The sequence below is a fragment of the Diabrotica virgifera genome, chromosome 6 (assembly GCF_917563875.1).
Source record: "Diabrotica virgifera virgifera chromosome 6, PGI_DIABVI_V3a".
In the NCBI taxonomy this organism is placed as follows: domain Eukaryota; kingdom Metazoa; phylum Arthropoda; class Insecta; order Coleoptera; family Chrysomelidae; genus Diabrotica; species Diabrotica virgifera.
In genome coordinates this window covers 148,821,163-148,841,533 of record NC_065448.1, presented here as the reverse complement: position 1 = coordinate 148,841,533, position 20,371 = coordinate 148,821,163, and the positions used below count along the sequence as shown (strand labels likewise).

The 20,371-nt window shown below is 31.4% G+C and overlaps 1 protein-coding gene across 12 annotated transcripts in view; it reads right to left on the bottom strand.

Annotated features, from left to right (window-relative positions):
- LOC114329180 (steroid hormone receptor ERR1) overlaps positions 1-20,371 on the bottom strand; it is a 325,624-nt gene that overhangs the window by 94,069 nt on the left and 211,184 nt on the right. For 3 of the 12 annotated variants that reach the window (XM_050654129.1, XM_050654128.1, XM_050654130.1), the window contains exon 2: positions 19,773-19,988. The exons of the other annotated variants lie outside the window; for them this stretch is intronic. The gene's annotated coding sequence lies outside the window, so the exon portion shown is untranslated. The remainder of the gene's footprint in view (positions 1-19,772; positions 19,989-20,371) is intronic. 12 annotated transcript variants of the gene reach the window in all.

Sequence of the window (20,371 nt, the reverse complement as noted above, 5' to 3'; positions counted from 1 at the left end):
ATTTTAAAGAACCGCTTGGATTGACATGAAATTTAGCATACATACACATAGTAGACCAGTAAGGATCTGTTTTTAGGTGAACGTGAGAGGTGGCATTCAGATTTTTGCGAATAAAGTTAGGTGATAACTTCGTTAATAATAATTGATTTATGCTCCTTCTCAAATATGCCCGGAACATTAATAAAAAAAATAAAATATTTAAAAATTTCAAAAAATTTCGTTTTATTCTACTTTTTTTGCTTATAACTTTAAAACGATTCATTTTGGAACAAAGTCGTATAGGAATAAAACAAAGATAATTAAATTTTCTATCAGATGCGATTGGTTAACAATGTCTTAATTTATCACTCTTGCTGCAAAATAGCAATAAATATAAAATAAGGGGGCAAAACAAGTCTGTCCTTATTCAATGATTTTCCATCACTTAGGTTACACTTGGAACCTTCCTAATTCGCTTAGAACATTTTTGTAATGTGCTAAAACCGTACACCAAATTTCATTAAAATTGACTTACTAGATTTTGAATAATAATTTTGCAATTTTAACCTTTTTTTAAAAAATTAAAATTTTTTAAAATCTTGCACAACAAAAACTAGAACATACAAAGATTTGTCAATATTTTTACATATAAAGAAGCATTCCGCTTATATAAGGAACTTTACAGAATTGAAATCGGATTGTTTAAGCAGCCTCAGCAATGTTTTAAAGTTATAAACAATTTTTTGGCTTACAAACAAATTAGTCTTGTGGCCAGGAGGGGGTGCTACGGGCTCCTTTATTTAGATGGACTTACCCAAAATTTCTATGTATTTTTTGACCCGTAGAACACGATTTTTTTGGGTAACAGTTGATCCGGATGTCGATAAGATTGTTATAAACAAAGAACTTGAGGAATTACATAACATCGATTTTTCGCAAAATAAAACATTTTTTTGTATGTTCTTTTAAGTTTTTTTGTAGGATGCATAGTTTTCGAGATAAACGCAGTGGAACTTTCAAAAATTCGAAAAATTGCAATTTTTGAACGCGAATAACTTTTGATTCAAAAATACAATAGCAATTCTGCTGACAGCATTTGAAAGTTTAAGTCAAATTATACCGGTTTTAATTATTTGCATTGCTAAAAATTAATTTTTTTGTTATTAAACAAAGCTATTTGTTTATAAGCCAAAAAATTGTTTATAAGTTTTAAACATTGCTGAGGCCCCTTAAATAATCCGATTTTAATTCTGTAAAGTGTATTAGATAGGTAGAGCACCTCTTTATATGTAAAAAAATTAGACAACTTCTAAATGGTCTACTTTTTGTTCAGAAAGATTTTAAAAAATTTGAACTTTTTTAAAAACATTTAGATTGTAAATTTATTATGCAAAATCTATTAGGTCGATTTTAATGAAATTTGGTACACGGTTTAAGTATGTTACAAATAATTTCCTAAGCGAATTACTAAGGTTCTAAGTGCCACCAAAGTGGTTAAAAACATTGAATAACAACAGGCATATTTTGCCCCCTTATTTTGTATTTATTGCTATATTGCAGAAAAGGTAATAAGTTAAGACATTTTTGACCAGTCGTATATCATACAAAATTCAATTATCTTTATTTTATTTTTGTACGACTTTGTTCCAAAACGAATCGTTTTAAAGTTATAAGCAAAGAAAGCAGAAAAAAATCGACGTTTTTCGAAATTTTTAAATATTTTAATTTTTTTATTATTGTTCCGGGCATATATGAGAAGGAGCATAAGTCAATTATTATTACTGAAGGTGTCACCTAACTTTATATGCAAAATCCGACTGCCACCTTTCACATCCTTACTGGTCTATAGCTAACAAGTCAAAGAAAAAAAGTGATATTGTGCCGATGTGTGCTTTTGCCCTGGGGCAAAACCCACTCTTTTTACCCCCTCTTGGGGGTCAGTTGGTCCCGATAGCAAATGTTCATGAGCATAGCACTAGAGCTGCAAATTCAATAAATTTTTATGTTAGAACAACCAACAAGTCCAGTTCAATGAAAAGCTTGTTTCATAAAGGAATTGTACAGTTCAATAATATACCTTATCACATTAAAAATAGCCATAATGCAACTATCTTTAAGAGATTATTAGTCCATTATATTAAAACTAAGACCTAGAAACCAATTGGCAATGTTTGTTGTACTTCCAGTGTTTTTGTTTTTTCTTTTTTTATTTATATATTGAATGTTTCTGATTAATTCAATTTGACAATGCTTATTCCTTTATTTGTTTAGTCTCATGTTTTTAATTTTTGTAAAAATTTTTGTAATACTTTATGATAATTATACAGTGCTCCTTGCCTTGACAATTCTTATGTAATTTGTACAGGTGTGGACTGCAATGTTTCTGTTTTGTGTATTATCTATTATGATAAATAAATAAATATCTATCTATCTAAAAAATATACGACCAAAGTAAGTCCGGAAATGGATAAACTGACTAATTGTAAGTAACTTTTGATCTATAGAGTTTTTTCATTAAGTTTATTATTTTTCGAGTTATTTGCCAGTGAAATTGTTCATTTTTTCAACAAAATAACCACGCTTTTAGACAGTTTTTCGCAAATAACTCAAAAAGTAAGTATTTTGTCGAAAAAAGCATTCTTAGCAAAAATATAGCCTGTAAAAAATTAAAAAAAAAAGTGTAATGTTACGTCTCTATACCCAGGAGAAGCAGAGTTATAGCTAATGAAAAATAGGTTCATATTCGTCAAATTCCAAATGGAATACTTTAACGTGAAATAACCAAAAATGAAGCACATTTCGGGGAAAACTCATTACAACTTATTTAAAGTGTTTAAAAAAAGCTTCATTTTTGTTTTATAAAAAAATTTTGTAGTATCAAAAGTAAACAAGTTACGCTCAAAATTTAGTCCCTTTTTTTTGGTAAAAAAATCGGGAAAATCACCTCTTAATTAGTATCTTGCGTGATCAGTAACGAGTCACTGATCACGAATGTATGCAAATTTAGAAACACCAAATCTTAATCAATTTTTGTCTTACAGAAAAACAAAAGAATACAGGATATTCAGAAAAGCAATACTGATTTTTTTTTTGTTTTTTGAGATTTTTGGTATCTTTAACAATTTTTAAGTAATTTTGAAAAAAAGCATATTTTTCAAAAATAAAATTTTTGAAAATTTTACTTTGAAACCAAATTTTTTCAAAAATAAGCACTTTGAATCGATGAAACTTACAGATCATATAAACACAGCATAAGTAAAATAATTTGTGGAGCGGTAACGACTAATTTCATTTAAGTTGCTAATTAGGCCGATTTTTTTTTGCAAAACAAAAGAGACCAACTTTATTTTGAGCGTAACTTGCTAAAATTTGATGCTAGAAAGTTTTTATAAAAACAGAAATAAAGCTCTTTTAAACACTTTAAAAAAGTTATAATGGGTTTCCCCAAAAAGTGCTTAATTTTTTGGATATTTCACGTCGAAATATTCTATTTGAAATTTGGCGAATATGAACCTATTTTTCATTGGTTCTACGAGGTCCAGAGACCTCAAGCGTACACCATTTTTTTTTTACTTTTTTACAGGCTATATTTTTGCTAAGAACGTTTTTTTCGGCGAAATACTTACTTTTTGAGTTATTTGCGAAAACCCGTCTAAAAATGTGGTTATTTTGTTGAAAAATGAACATATTCACTCGAAAATAACTCGAAAAGTGTTGACTTTGCGAAAAAGCTCTATAGAACAAAAGTTACTTAAAATTAGTCAGTTTATCCATTTCCGGACTTATTTTGGACATATATTTTTTCACCCACAAGAGGGGGTCAAAGTCACCCTCAGGGCAAAAGCACACATCGGCACAATATCACTTTTTTTCTTTGACATAGTGGATAGTCCAAGGATCAAAATCTATATGATGCCAAAATGGGGTATATAATGGGGTAATGGGGATACCATGGGGGTGGTTGCCACCCCATCTCGAGGGCGGAAATTTTTTACCAGATTTTGACCGCAAAAGTTATTAAAAACATTCATTATAAGCAAAAACGCCCTATACATTTTTTTGATAAAATTAATGGTTTTAGATTTATTCGCTATCGAAAGTGTTAGTTTTACATCGAAAAAATCAATTTTCCGCAAATCGCCACGAAATTTTGACATTCCTGTCAAAATTTCTTGAAGAAAAAGTCAGGACTTCTTTACTGTAAGGAAATGTCATTTCATTACTGTAAGGAAATGATATTTCCGTACAGTTGTTAGTGTTCTACATAAATGATAGAAAACACATTGCTATTAAAACCTTGTAAATTACCTTAATCATTAAATTTTCTTTATCTGGAGCTTCCTGGATAAATTTTTCAATTTCTTCCTTCGTTAAAATCTTAGATTTCTTTGCCCTATAACCTTGAGCTTGCCGTTTCAATAAAGAACGAAGTTTTGAGTATGTAGATATATCTACATTGTGTTTAAGTGCAAGGGTTGACTTCAGCATTGAATAATTGGCCCATAATGTTGAAGATTTCATCTTTAAACAAAGGTCTAGGAAGTATGCCATTACAACATTTTCTGAGAAAGAACTCGTATTTTTACTCATGCGATAATCCATAAAACGTCTGTATGCATTTTCGTACTTTTCTCTTGATTTCTTTGGCAATAATTCTAATGAAGCAGTATTCACTGCCTCAACCAGCTCTGGAGGAGTCCCAGGAATGGAAATTTCATCATCACTTATCATTTTACTTTCGAGAACACCAGCAATTAAATTTATAAGCGTCAAGTTTGACAATTCACTCAACAAACCTCAATACGTTTCCATAGTAAGCCAAGTAATTTTATTAGGAATTTCAAAGCACCATTTATTTGGGAATAAAATTATCGCGTTTTTTTTAAATCAATCAATATCTGTCGCATTTTAAACGATTTGCGGAAAAATAGTATGTTTACCTCGTAGGAAAAGCCACATTCCTGGACTCTGTGTTGCTAAGTCTCGGCTTGCGCCTCGACTTAGCAATCTTCACAGTCGTCCAGGAATGTTAAGCTTTTCCTACCCGGTAAACAATGTACTATTTTTTAATCATTTTTCTGCTAATAACTCAAAAAGTTTTCGTTTTGTTAAAACAACTTTACTTAACACAAATGTACCTTTTGAAAAAATAAACAAAACCGTTTTTTTTTTTTATTTTCTTTAAGACCAACAGTAATCGAGCTATACTTTATTACATGTTAGCTCTTTTTCGTCAAATGCTAAATATTGTAGTTTCAAACTCAAAAGACGGGAGAACTGTGCATTTTTTCGAGGATAGATTGTTCAAACTAATTTAAAGTATTTAAAAATATCTATCTTCAGAAATAAAAAAAAGTCTCTAGCTCAAAAATTAAGTGACTTTAATGAACAGAATGTCAGTCCCTAATTTTTCAGCAAAAAGTGATTGGAAATCCCCTAATCACCACCCTAATTAAAATTAGTCATTGACCTGATTCTGATTTTGTCTTCTTTATTTATATATTATTAATGGATTCTAGAAATTTGATCGGCTTAGTTTAAAAAAAAATGGAGTTAAAAGCGAATAACGATTTTTTGTAGTTTGTTAAAAAATCCCTTTTCTTCAGAATAGAAAGATTAGCATCAGAGATACGAAAAATATTTCAATATGAAATTATAGTTTTTATTAGCTTCAATTTTAGTGATGAAGACTTTTTTGTAAAAACTTACAGTTTTGAGTTATATATGAAAACTCGCTTTATTAAAGCATGCATTTATTTAAAGAAAAATTAAAATATTTGATCCAAAAAGTATCGATTTATTTTTTGCTTAGAATTTGTCCCTCTATCGATTTGTGGAGTTATTTTTACTAAAGTAATTTTCACCCCCGAGAAGGGGTGACATCTACCCTAGGCAAAAACTGCAAGTTGGTACCATGTTATTTTTGATCCTTGAGATGTCCTCTATCCACTCACCAATTTTCATGAAAATTAATGGAGTTTCGCTGAAATCGAAGGTCGCAGTTGATTTTTACCTTCAGTAACTGTACTATAGAAAGAAAATTGCAATTCAATAATTGAAATGCGTCTATTTTGCGAGCTCATAAATTATTAAACGATCTGTAGTCGCCAAATAGTCGCTCAGTGTAACGAGCTCAAAATTTTTGATGTGCGGAATATGAAAGCTCATTAATAGCTCATAAATCAGCGCTATTTGTTAATTTTTGCAAGTGGGGGGGGGGGGGGGGGGAGCTCAGCACGGGTGTCATTCTTCTAGAAATTGTACATTTTGATAAAAAAAATGGCTAAATACTATTTATTATATAACTTAAGTTTTCGGTTATCTCTTGTAGTCTACTAAAATTAGAAACATCTTTGACATTTATCTAAAACGTTGATAAAATTATTATACAAACTTTTATAATATAGTGCACATATTGTAACAATTCAATAATAAAAGTTATATAAAACGTGTTATAGTTGCGAAATTGCATATCAAGAGATAATTATATGAATAATCATTTATAATCAGCATATTTTGTATAAAATTACGAAAAAATACGTTATACAGGGTGTAACAAAAATACAGGTCATAAATTAAATCACATATTCTGGGAGCAAAAATATTTCGAATGAACCAACTTACCTTAGTACAAATATGCACATAAAAAAGTTATAGCCCTTTGAAGTTACCAAATGAAAATCGATTTTTTCGAATATACCGAAAACTATTAGAGATTTTTTATTGAAAATGAATATGTGGCATTCTTATGGCAGGAGTATCTTAAAGAAAAATGATAGTCACATTTGTGCTCCCCATAAAAATTTTATGGGGGTTTTGTTCCCTTAAACCCCCCCAAACTTTTCTGTACGTTCCAATTAAATCATTATTGTGGTACCATTAGTTAAATTCAATATTTTTAAAACTTTTTTGGCTCTTAGTATTTTTTTGATAAGGCAGTTTTTATCGAGTTGCGGCTTCTTTTTTAATATGTTTACATAAAAATTTTATGGGGGTTTTGTTCCTTTAAACCCCCCAAATGTTTGTGTACGCTCCAATTAAACTATTACTGCGATACCATTAGTTAAACACAATGTTTTTAAAACTTTTTTGCCTCTTTGTATTTTTTCGAGAAGGCACCTTTTATCGAGATATGGCTTTTTTTTAATACGGTTCAAAATATACCTAAAAATGTAAATCATACATAAATTTTCATATTATTACAAAGTCTCCATAATCGTACTTATTAACAATATACAAATATGTGGTGGATTTGACAAATATTCAAAATATCTCGATAAAAACTGACTTTTCGAAAAAGTACTAAGAGCCAAAAAAGTTTTAAAAACATTGTGTTTAAGTAATGGTACTACAATAATAATTTAATTGGAACGTGCACAAAAGTTTGGGGGGGGGGGGGAGGTTTAAAGGAACTAAACCCCCATAAATTTTTTATAGGGTGTCCAAATTTACCTATAATTTTTTCTTAAGATGCTACTGTCATAAGAATGCCATATGTCCATTTTTAATAAAAAATCTTTAATAGTTTTCGATATATTGGAAAAAATCGGTTTTCATTTTGTAACTTCAAAGGGTTGTAACTTTTTTTATATGCACATTTGTACTAAGGTAAGTTAGGTTCAATCAAACTATTTTTGGTCCCAGAATATGTGATTAAATTTATGACCTGTATTTTCGTTACACCCTGTATAATATGTACCTAGTATATATTTCACGAATTTGCTACTATTTTGGATTAGGAATGACAGCTTTGACGGGTAGTAGTTTCGTAGTTTTTAAACAATATGAACTTTGACTTAATCTTAAACAGTCCGCTTTGTTGAGAAAGTTTCACTGTCGTCGGTATCTTCATTTGGATTGTAAATGATGAATGGGTTAATAGGGAACTTGCACAAAAAATATTTTTGCAGAAAATTGTTAATTAATGTTTAAAAATGTTATATTCAAAATATTACGTCTTAACAATGAATAGTGTACGTACAACAACTGATAATAGTTCCGCGCCCAAAATTTCCGTTTCAAACAACTTCAAAAGCGCGAGCTGGGGTCTGACGTCACCAACCATTGTGTTCTCGTTCGCCCGTTCGGTGAGCTATTGCATTGAATGCATTTTGCCATTGCTAGTTGTGCGTGTCGAATAACTGTCTTGTTTGCTCGGTTTTTATATTATTGTATTTAGTGTATAATATACTTTATTAAAATGGAAAACAAATCTGCGCAATATAAGTACTATATAGTGCCGGAATGCCAAAGCACAACTGTCAGAACATCCAACAAATATTTTTTTACTCTACCCTACCAGTAGAACAAAAAATGTCGATTTAAATGGCTAAAGGCATGCAGGCGGGATAAAAAGGATATTACACAAAGTAGCAAAGGTCTTTATATCCGTGAGGATCATTTCGATGTGAGTATTTATCTAATTAGGTACCTAATACTAATAAGACATTTTCTATTTCAAGAAAAAATATTACGTAGTTGTCGTTTCATGAAATGTGCCTACTTAAACTTGTTTATTTGTTGCAGTTGGAGCAAGACATGGATAACTATATAAATTTAAGATTATGGGTGGTCCCAAATTTATTAAGTCAGGTGTTGTCCCGCACATATTTGATTGTTAACCAGACAGAAAACGAACTTTTTCTGAGCCCATGAGGGAAGCAGCTCTTAAAAGAGTTAAACGTAAACGACAGCTTCTTGAAGATATCGCTTCTACCTTTAGGTCTGTTCTAGAGGACAATGATGATAATAGGCAGTGTGATCCTAGTTTCACAAACTTAGTTCAACCAGGACCTGAATTAAACTAACCAGCTTTACCTCAAAAACTGAATAATGCATCAACACAGACTCATATTAAAATCAGAAGTAAAGGTATTCAGTGGATTTGTATTTGATTATTCAGTAAATTTCAAAAGATTGTTAGAGTCGGGTTGTCGCCATTGAAAATACATAATAAGGATGCAGGAACTTCACCTACAAAAGACTTGCAAACATTGCTTGAAGGTACAAAATGTGAATCAGGACATTCTGTATTTGAAGATAATAGTCAATATAGTGGTAGTGATGACTATTGGTACAATGAAATCTTTATCTTTTGATAAAGATGCGAAAGAATAGGAAGCAACACAATGTAAAATGTTGTCTCTGAAGTGTACAGTGATGAAGTTACAATACAGACCTAGATTGTATACGTTTCAATTAATGGAAATATATTGTAAAACACAAACAATGCATCTATTTATAACTCTAAAAAAGAACAGGACACACATTTATGTCTCTTGGAGATGATTTCGGCATAAGCGAAAGCAATGCTTCGAGAATATTTGCAAAATCTGTTCCATTAATTCGTAAATATTTAAGATCTTGTATTTTTAATCCCCAAGTTGGTCCAGTTAAATTTTATATTAATTACCCTTAGCATTTCAATTAAAGACGATTAAAATGTAGTATACAATCCCCAAAATAGCCTCATCGCTTTCTTTTGAAAAACCCTCGTGAGTAATAGTATCTATTTATGCGTTTTAAGCACTTTATAAGGTAGAAATTTCTAAAGATTTATAAATTTCACTTTGAAACTAAATAAACTGATTGTAGAACAACTATGCAAGAAAATAAATAATAACTGGTAATTTCCAACTAAATACAATTAAAATGTTATATACAATTCCCGTAATACTCTAATCGCGTTTAACCGGGCTTGACTCGTAGCCCGGTTGTGGTCCTTGACGTCAGACCAATAGAAGGACGTTCAAGCGCCTCTTAGAAATTTGAATTTTATAGCATTTTCAAAGCCTCGTAATAAGCGTATGGGTTAAAAATGTTTGTTTTTTTACATGCAAGCATTTTAAGATCATGTTACCTTATGTTTTTTAATATTATTTTAATATTTAAAAATTTATGCAAGTTCCCTATTGCTTCGATGCGATTTTCACGCATCCAACATTCTTTTATTAACTTTCCACTTTTCCGCACACTTTTTCCCCAAAGTGCAAGAGTAGCAGTATTTAATGCTTCTTGCAAAGTTTCCAAAACTGTTGCATCATTGTAACCGTTACGTTACGTCCAATATGGTTATTATACAAAGTTTTGCATATTCCCCAAATATGTTCAATGGGATTGAATTCACAACGGTTGTTACAATCTTGTAACATATCGATAATATATTTTAGTCCTGTCGCCAGGGGGGATACAACGGCCTCGTTAATTCAGATGGACTTACCCAAGTTTTTTTTATGTATTTTGACCCGTAGAACACGAATTTTTTGGGTAACAGTTGATCCGGATGTCGATAAGATTGTTATAGACCAAGAACTTGAGGAATCAAATAACAGCGATTTTTGGCAAAACAAAACAATATTTTGTATTTTTTGGGTCATTTTAAGCAAAAAATATTTCTACAAGTTTTTTCGTAGGATGCACAGTTTTCGAGATAAACGCGGTTGAACTTTCAAAAAATCGAAAAACTGCAATTTTTAAACCCGAATAACTTTTGATTAAAAAATAAAATAGCAATTCTGCTTAGCGCCTTTGAAAGTTCAAGTCAAATTATGTCGGTTTTGATTATTTGCATTGCTAAAAATTTATTGTGTTATTGTTAAACAAAGCTACAAACAACTAGTGCGTGAGTGATGTTTCTATGATTTCTCATTTAAAATCGAACGAGTAGGTAGAATAGGTACTAGTGCAATCAAGACTATTTCTACGTTACATGCGTTAAAACGCATGTAAAAGCACGGGAAACCCTACGTGTTTATAGCTTTGTTAAACAATAAAAAAATAAATTTTTACCAATGCAAATAATCAAAACCGATATAATTTGACTTAAACTTTAAACTTTAAACTTTTAAAACTTTTTAAAACTTTTTAATCAAAAGTTATTCGGGTTCAAAAATTGCAATTTTTCGATTTTTTTAAAGTTCAACCGCGTTTATCTCGAAAACTGCATCCTACGAAAAAACTTGTAGAAATATTTTTTACTTAAAATGGCCCACAAAATACAAAATATTGTTTTGTTTTGCCAAAAATCGCTGTTATTTGATTCCTCAAGTTCTTGGTATATAACAATCTTATCGACATCCGGATCAACTGTTACCCAAAAAATTCGTGTTCTACGGGTCAAAATACATAAAAAAAACTTGAGTAAGTCCATCTGAATTAACGAGGCCGTTGTACCCCCCCTGGCGACAGGACTATTTCTACTTATACGATCTTAATCTAATTTATCGCATCTTCTACTAATTTATACACGTGTTCGGACATATGCTCTTTGCTACTTCCAATTAACTCGAATATGAGAAAAGTCATTAAATCACTAATTCATTGGTGTTCTCCGTATTTCCAGTGACTGTCGCAAACGTTTTTGATTTGTCGCAAATCTTTACGCTATGAAAACAAATTTATAATCTCAACCCCTAATTTACTTCTTATTTTTACCGTATGTGGGCTATGTGGCTTAATACCGCTCGGATTCGAAACATAACCTCAGTTTGATATTATTGGATTTTATCATCATCATTCTCCACACAATTCTATCCTGGGTCATATCAATATTAATCCCCTTTACCAACATGTCCTGCCTAATCGATGTTTCCTGAAATTCTAAAAGGCGACCGAACTAAAGATCTAAACAAATTATCGATTTGTATCTCTCGTGACACTTTGACATAATTTCACTCCCCTTCGGGTCGTGAAATTAAAACTGTCAAAGTGTCACTTGAGATACAAATCGATAATTTTAGAGCTGTCGTACTCTCGTGTAATTTCTACTGAAAATTATTGTTTAATTGCGCAAACTTTATAATGTTTATACTAATAATAGTACAAGGTCCCACTGCAAAATCACTAGGGATACACTGATAACAGGTTGCCAGTCAAAAAGTTGCCACAATTAGTTTTATTTAAATTAATATTATTTTTCTCATGATCATCTTTCAGTGCGTCATAGTTTTTCGATTTCTTTCTAACGCATTAAATTGTATGTGACAGAAAAAAAGGCACGTCCGTGATTACAGACATTTACAACGTTTATTCTAGTTATTCTAGTTGTCGATAGATGGCGCTATAATAAAAAAAATAATTTTTTTTTAATTAGATAATAATCTTACAAATATAATCTGTATAATTTATAAGACTATACAAATCAAAGAAAATACCATTTTATAAATGCAAGAAACACATTTGATTTGTTTTTATTCCAAATTGAAAATAAAATGTGACAACTGTCAGATTTAACTAAAATGTCATGTTAGAATAAATGTCATAAATGTGTATTATCACGGACTTACCCTTTTTCCTATCATTTGTTACGCAATGAAAAATGCTCATGAAAAGGACAATAGTAATTAATTTTTGAAACAAAATTTCGTTCATGAGTTAGATGCATGTTTTTATATCAAATTAAAGCTATTTTTTCTAATGCGATGATAATATACAGTTGTCTGTGAAAAATAGCTGTAAATCAGAGTTGCCAGCTATTAAAATTACGAGGTATCAGATATAAAGTGAAAGAGAGTTAGCGCGCAACGCCAGTGGTTTGTCAAGACGAGTTCTTTAACAACTCGCATTCGCCATCAAACCTTGTCAACCTTGTGAAACGAGCAGCGCTGCGTGCTTATTCTCTTTCACTTTATCTCTGATACCTCGCATTTTTAATAACTGGCAACCCTAATTTGCGGCCATTTTTTCACAGACACCCTTATATCAACGTATTAGAAAAAAATTAGCTTTAATTTGATATAAAAAAATATGCACCTACGTCATGAACGACATTTTGTTTCAAAAATGATTTAAATTAATTTTTTTCCCATAATCATCACTACGATGATGATTATTACAATAATTACAATCTGGTCATAATTGACCAATGAGCATTTTAACCTAACCTAAATTATTACTGTTCCTTAAAATTAAGAGCTTACCCCATAGCGTCTCTTATCTAACCTAACAAGATAGTGCACTATTCTAGCATACACACTAACGCGCACAAGCACTATGCTCTGCTTTTCACTATCACCTATCACTTAAACTAGTTCAAAAGGCTTTGTACTCTTCAGTCTTCTGACTTGCCCAGTGGTATCGAGGAGCTGGATTGCCTCAATATTCTCGTGCATATAAAGTCGTTGCTCGTGACTTCCTGCCATCTTCTTGATGATTATATCCACAGTTTCCATTCCTAGGTCCTTATGGAGATCACTGTTTGTCACATACCAAGGAGCATCTACAATATTTCTTAGTATTTTGTTCTGGAATCTTTGTATTACTGTTATATTACTTGGTCTAGTACACCCCCATAGTGGGCATCCATAAGTCCATACAGGTCTCAATATTTGTTTGTAAATTAGTAACTTATTATGATGCATCGACAATGTGGATTTTCTTCCAATTAGCCAATACATTTTTTTATATCTTGTATTTAGTTCTTCCCTTTTTTTCTTAACGTACACCTTCCAGCGTAGTTTTGCATCTAATGTTATATAGTATTTTTACTACAAAAACGTTATTACGTAGGACAAAATTTTTGACGTAAGAGAACTGTCAAAACATTAGAATGTGACTTTTCATTATTGCTATGTTTATTATAAACACGGCAATAATGAAAAGTCACATTCTAATGTTTTGACAGTTCTCTTACGTCAAAAATTTTGACCTACGTAATAACGTTTTTGTAGTAAAAATACTATACCCAAATACTTAGCAGTATCTGAGTATTGTACTTGGATATTGTTGATTATCACTGATATATTATATTTTTTTGTTGGTGAAATTAACATGGACAGGTTTAGCTTCATTCAGCCTGATTCTCCATTTTTGTGTCCATTTATGGATTTGGTTAACTGCTATTTGGACCTTGTTGGTCTCCTCTTCACTTGTCGTCCCTACTGCTTGAATAGCTGTATCATCAGCAAAGGTGGCAACTGTGTTGTCTTCCAGTACAGGTATATCACACGTGTATAGTAGGTATAGGACCGGACCCAACACACTGCCTTGTGGAACACCTGCTCTAATTTCTTTTAAGTCTGAAAAACAGTCTTCTTGCTTAATTCTAAAATGTCGTTCTTTTATGTATGATTGTAAAAGTTTTGAGTACTGTATAGGTAAAAAACATTTTAGTTTGTATGTTAAACCTTCATGCCAGACTTCATCAAAAACCTGTGCAGCATCAAGGAATACAGTCGAACAGACTTTCTTTTCTTCTAGGGATCTTTCGATAATATTTGTGATTCTGTGCACCTGGTCAATTGTTGAATGCTTATTTCTAAATCCGAATTGATGTGTCGGTATCAAATTTCTTGCTTCAATAATTGGTTTTATTCGCTTAAGGAGCAATTTCTCAAACAGCTTCGATATTACAGGAAGCAGAGATATCGGTCTGTATGACGAAACCTCATCTGCTCTAATTTCTTTTAAGTCTGAAAAACAGTCTTCTTGCTTAATTCTAAAATGTCGTTCTTTTATGTATGATTGTAAAAGTTTTGAGTACTGTATAGGTAAAAAACATTTTAGTTTGTATGTTAAACCTTCATGCCAGACTTCATCAAAAACCTGTGCAGCATCAAGGAATACAGTCGAACAGACTTTCTTTTCTTCTAGGGATCTTTCGATAATATTTGTGATTCTGTGCACCTGGTCAATTGTTGAATGCTTATTTCTAAATCCGAATTGATGTGTCGGTATCAAATTTCTTGCTTCAATAATTGGTTTTATTCGCTTAAGGAGCAATTTCTCAAACAGCTTCGATATTACAGGAAGCAGAGATATCGGTCTGTATGACGAAACCTCATGTGCTTCCTGGTTTAGGAATCATAATGACTTCCGCCATCTTCCATATCATTGGTACATATTTTAATCTGAATGCACCGTTAAAGAGGTTTGTTAATTTTACGATAGCTCTTCTGGGAAGATTTTTCAACAGCTCACCCGTAAATTAATTTAAAAGACTAAGTTTTCAATCTAATAGCACATAAAACAACATTAAAAATATTACTTCTCTGGTTACACCTCCAATGCTTCTAAAATTTGCAAGCCATAACGGATGCCGAGACTAAAGAAGATGAGGGAATTTTACAATTTATAATTCACGTCCCATCTGCTCAGCGCGATAAGTTCCAACAAGAATGGTTCCCTTTAGAGCAACATTTTTTGGTGTTGTTTTATATGCTATTAGATTGAAAACTTAGTCTTTTGCTAGCAGTTAAGCCTCCCTGTCATTTCGTTCGTTGCAATCCGTAACGGCACGCCGGGGTTTGTCCTGGTTGGGTCAGAGAGAGCAGCATATGTGCCTCCTGATGAGAGACAAATAAGTTTCGAAACCGGTAGAGGTGCCTGCTGCACTCTCTGATTGAACTAGAATATAATGCGGCTGAGTTTCGTGTTGCAACGGAATTGAAAATGGTTTTCATTTTTGATAAATTAATTTAATTAAAACTATTTGCGGCCAATTTTTGACTGGCAACCTTTTATCAATGTATTATCTTATTCTAAGAGCCGGTTGTTCGAAATCTAATCAACAATGATCATTATCAAATATTTAATTACTATTACCAACTGTCAATGTCAACTTTATTTGGGTTGCTGAAAACAGAATATGAAATTACTTAATCAATTATGTTAATAATTGTTATGTTAATTGATTAACTAATCTCATAATTTTAATCAATTATGTTTTCAGCAACCCAATAAAAGTTGACATTGACAGTTTTGGTGACAGTAATTAAATATTTGATAGTGATCATTGTTGATTAGCGTTCGAACAACCGGCCCTTAAGTTTATATAAAAATTTGATTTTAATTAATTAACTTATGAACTTAGTGATTCTGCAGTGGGATCTCAGATCTCAGACTATAAATATTAGGATTGATTCACATAATAATATGCATAATAAGCGCATCTTGTGTGATGTGAATGTTATATAATTCAGTTAATTACTTTGATTATGGTACTGAAACCAAATACGCGAATAATACTATTTTTGCATAAGTTGTTTACAAAATTTACTCTGTGAATTATTAATAGTGTAAAAGATTCAGCAGAGAATTATCATTCGGCACTTACGTATTTGACCAATAAGTTCAAATTATTTTTAAATGTCAGCAAATTCGTTGAAAAACAAAAGTGATTATGTAGTTTTTCGCAAAAGACGAGTTTCCAAGATACAGATGACATATTTATACACAATATTTTCATTAGATCAGATATAATACTATACAGGTTAGCGAGAAAGTTTGGAAACACGGTAATTTCTCGGAAACCGCTTAAACGATTTTTATAGATTTTGGAGGGTAAAGGCTGTACCTTAAAAGTTGGTAGCTGTCAGTCAAATGTTGTATTTGACAGCAATATAAATATAATTCAATTTGTTTAAATTTTTTTCTATTTTTGGTTTCTTTCACCCAAGATACATATTTTGTCATTTTGCCTGGTTTTGTACAATTTGGTACTTGAGGCCAATGACGAAGATTTAGAAAAAAAATTTGAAAATAAAATGTTTTCCACCAACTTTCCACTAACTCCAAATGTTAGCAGATGGTCAATCAACCAAGAAAACAAAGACAAAACACCTTATTAATGTACAGAAATAAAATTTCATAACAAAGAACAGATTACATAACCAGACATAACAGAACTTAAATGTTCGAGTCTTGCCGAATTGGTGCGATTCGCTTCTAAAGGCTGTATGACACTATGCATTTTCTTGTATCATTTCTAATATCGTTTCTGATATCGTTTCTTGTATACATTTTCTTGTATCATTTCTTGTACGTACATTTGTGCCCTGTATGACACTATGCAAGTTCTTGTATCGAAAATTGTATGAAATTCGGCACGTGATTGGTCGAAATTTTGTTTGTCACCCTGTTTCACGTTACATTGGTATGGTAGTACTGCGTCTACAGCTGGTTTTAAGGATTTTATAAAATTTATAAACTTTTAAAAACAAATATTTTAATGTTAACTTGAATTTTTACGTTGACTGTTGATTATTTGTTTTTTATTTTGTTTTGATATTTGTGCTAAAATATTTGCATTAGAATTATCTTCAGTTTGATCCAAATTAGGAGCTATTGTATTTTCCTCTATTAAAAAATTATGCAATATGAAACCGAAAGTTATACATAGTTTGAACTTTATTAGGAGCTAAATATATGGTTATTAGTAGAACAGTAGTCCATACCAAACGGTATATTAAGTATCAATAAAAGATTTATAAAAAATACCTACAAAAACACAAATAAATTCATCAAGACATAAATCATATGATCTCATTCTCAGCCGCCATTATGACATTTAGAAGTTTTACCAGCAGGATTTACGTTTTTGCTCTTTGCGCAGAAATTGGCGCACTTCTTGTACAAGAATCTGTGTCTGACACAAATTCTTGTATCGTTTCTGATATCGTTTCTTGTATCTGTGTATGACACTATGCATTTTTTTGACATATCAGAAACGATATTAGAAATGATACAAGAAAATGCATAGTGTCATACAGCCTTAAGGGTTTTCTAATTCAGCCGATACTATAGTGGTAATTACATCGTTGTCAAATCTTCCGTTTTTCTGGAAATCTAATGAACTTTTTTATTTCAAATTGAACACCCTATATATTTTTTGCGTTTTGACGTCCTTAAGAAATACTGATTTTTTTTATGTTATATTCCCTATACTTAAATGCCATAATTTCGGAGTTATTACTACGTTTATTAAGAAAATTTATTTAAACAAATTATAAAAATTAAATTTTTTAGCCCGGATAGACATTATTTTAGATTCTTTGAATCATTGAAAACAAAAAAGGTCTTTTGTAATTTTTTCCTAAAGGTTCCTAGTTATAAACAATCTAAAACTGAAATAAATCGAAAAATGACGATTTTCTAGGTTCAAAAACACACGTAAAAAATATTATTTTTGAAACAACGAAGGGCCTAAATTCCAGTTCAAAACTTATTTTATCAGCTACCGATAAGTAATTTAGGCTTGTTGCATTTTAAAACACTCTTCTAGTTGTTAATGCAGCCCGATCGCCCGTCCTCTCATATGCGCTTCATTAATAATTAAAAAAAATGTTATAGAATAAAACGTGCCAAAAATTCTTATAAGGAGCTGATAAAAGAAGGTTTGAGATTGAATTAAGGAACATACTTCGTAATTTCAAAAATTATTTTTTTACGTGTGTTTTTGAATCTTGAAAATCATAATTTTTCGATTTTTTCAGTTTTACATTGTTTATAAATCTTTTTTGTTCCCAATGATCCAAAGAACCTGATTTTTTTGATTTTTTTAATGTGTTTAAATTTTTTTTTAATAAATGTAGCAATAAATCCGAAATTATGGCATTTAGGTGTAGGAAATATATAAAAAATAATCAGTATTTCTTAAGGACGTCAAAATGCAAAAAATATACAGGGTGTTCCATTTGAAATAAGAAAGTTCATTAGATTTCCAGAAAAACGGAATATTTGACAACAATGTAATTACCACTATAATATCGGCCGTATTAGAAAACCCTTACCCACCAAAATCTATAAAAATCGTTCCAGCGGTTTCGGAGAAATTACCGTGTTTCCATACTTTCTCGCTACCCTGTATGTATTATTATTATAATATACAAGGTCTGCCTCATATAACATTTTAGTCAAATCTAACAGTTGCCAGAGTCGTAATCAGTCATATTTATATGAAAGATCATATTGGACAAAATCGTTAATGTTGATAGTACAGTGACAGTGTCACCGGTAATAATATCTAATAAAAGGTTAGGACGACACGTCAAGCGGAAACGCAGTTGCCCAGGACAATAACCCTTAGCGCCACCTACGAAAAAAAAAACTGAACTACCAACTGGCTCAAATTGACAACCTCACACACTGACATTCATGACTTGCCAAACTCGATCGATTTCATAAGACAAATTCACGCCAAAGTTAGACAATTCTCCGAAAGTGAACTTGATCTTCACAAAAAAACTCGAGCTTTTCCAACAAATGACTTGCCAAACTAGAGCTACGCTGCACAGTGTTCAAAATTGAAGGAAACGTGATCGTAAGTACAAAAAAAATCTGAGAATGCCGAAATTAAGGGGTTTGTTTTTTGTTTGTACTACTCATGATGCAAATTTTCAGCAAAACTTGATTTTTATGTTTGTTAAATTCAATATAATTTTATACACCAAATTTAAATCCTCAGAGGCTGCCTTTTACTTTGATTATTACTTCATTTATGTGGATAGCTAATATACAAGTAGTTATTTGAGATAAAAGTACATACTTTAAAGATTAAAATAGCATAGTTAGCTTCACGGAAAGGTGAGTTTGATTTTGATATAATCGGCTGTCTCAAAACCTATACAATTTTTGATAAAATTAATGTTTGACAGCGTATTACGTTTATTGTGCCATCTTGTGGCACATTAAATCCTTCACTAAATGAAAGATTATAATGTAAGGAATAAAAAAATATATAAGACAAACTGCGCAAAGGTGCGCAACTGAGTACATTGCGCATAAGTTTGCATCGAGCGCCGCGCGCATTTGATCTGAATTAATAATTGCACTCGTACGTATTGTTTACATGTATTGAAGCGTTTTACATGTCTGCTCATATGGGAACAAGGAAAGACTATCTATAGAGATACTGGGGGGTAAGAATGGGGCTAAAGAAGAAGAAGCAGACACATAAAGCCTCGTTGCGGGACGGCAGCTCATTTGTTGTGCGGGAGCTAGGTCGTAGATTCGTTAGGGAGGGTGAAGGGGTGTTAAGATGACTACACTACCATAACTAAATACATAAGGGTACTTACTCTGACTAGAGGATCTTTCTACTATTTAACAAAAAGGGACGCCGTTTGAAATAAATCCTCTATTTCACCTATGGGTACTTACTGGATACTTTCTTACTTACGGGTACCAATCGGGGGGACAATCATCATTGATTCCTCTTTGGGGTTACATTGGGACAACATCTTTCCTTATTATTGGCTTCTATGCCATATTCTTTCTTTTCTTCTGAACTAAAACTTTCATACAGTTGCATTAGTTTTCTGTTAAAATTTTTCCAAAGGCTACAGGAATGAGATGATAGATACACTTTCACAAACATTTATTTAAAACTTTACGGTGGTTTTTTTTTTAAACAAACAAAAAAACTTTTAACAGGAAATGATTTTACAGGACAAAATATCTACAAATCTTTTACATTACAAAAAAAATCTTCAATTTAACATAACAAAAGAATGACAAAAGAACTTGTTGGACAGTGTATGTCAAAACAAAATTTTGACGCAGCTGTCAAAGGTCAAAGTCACTGTCATTTTAATTTACAAGTTGCATCATGAAAGCACAAACAACTATTATTTTTCAAAACTCTTTACCAACAAAAATATTTATCCATTTGGGATCC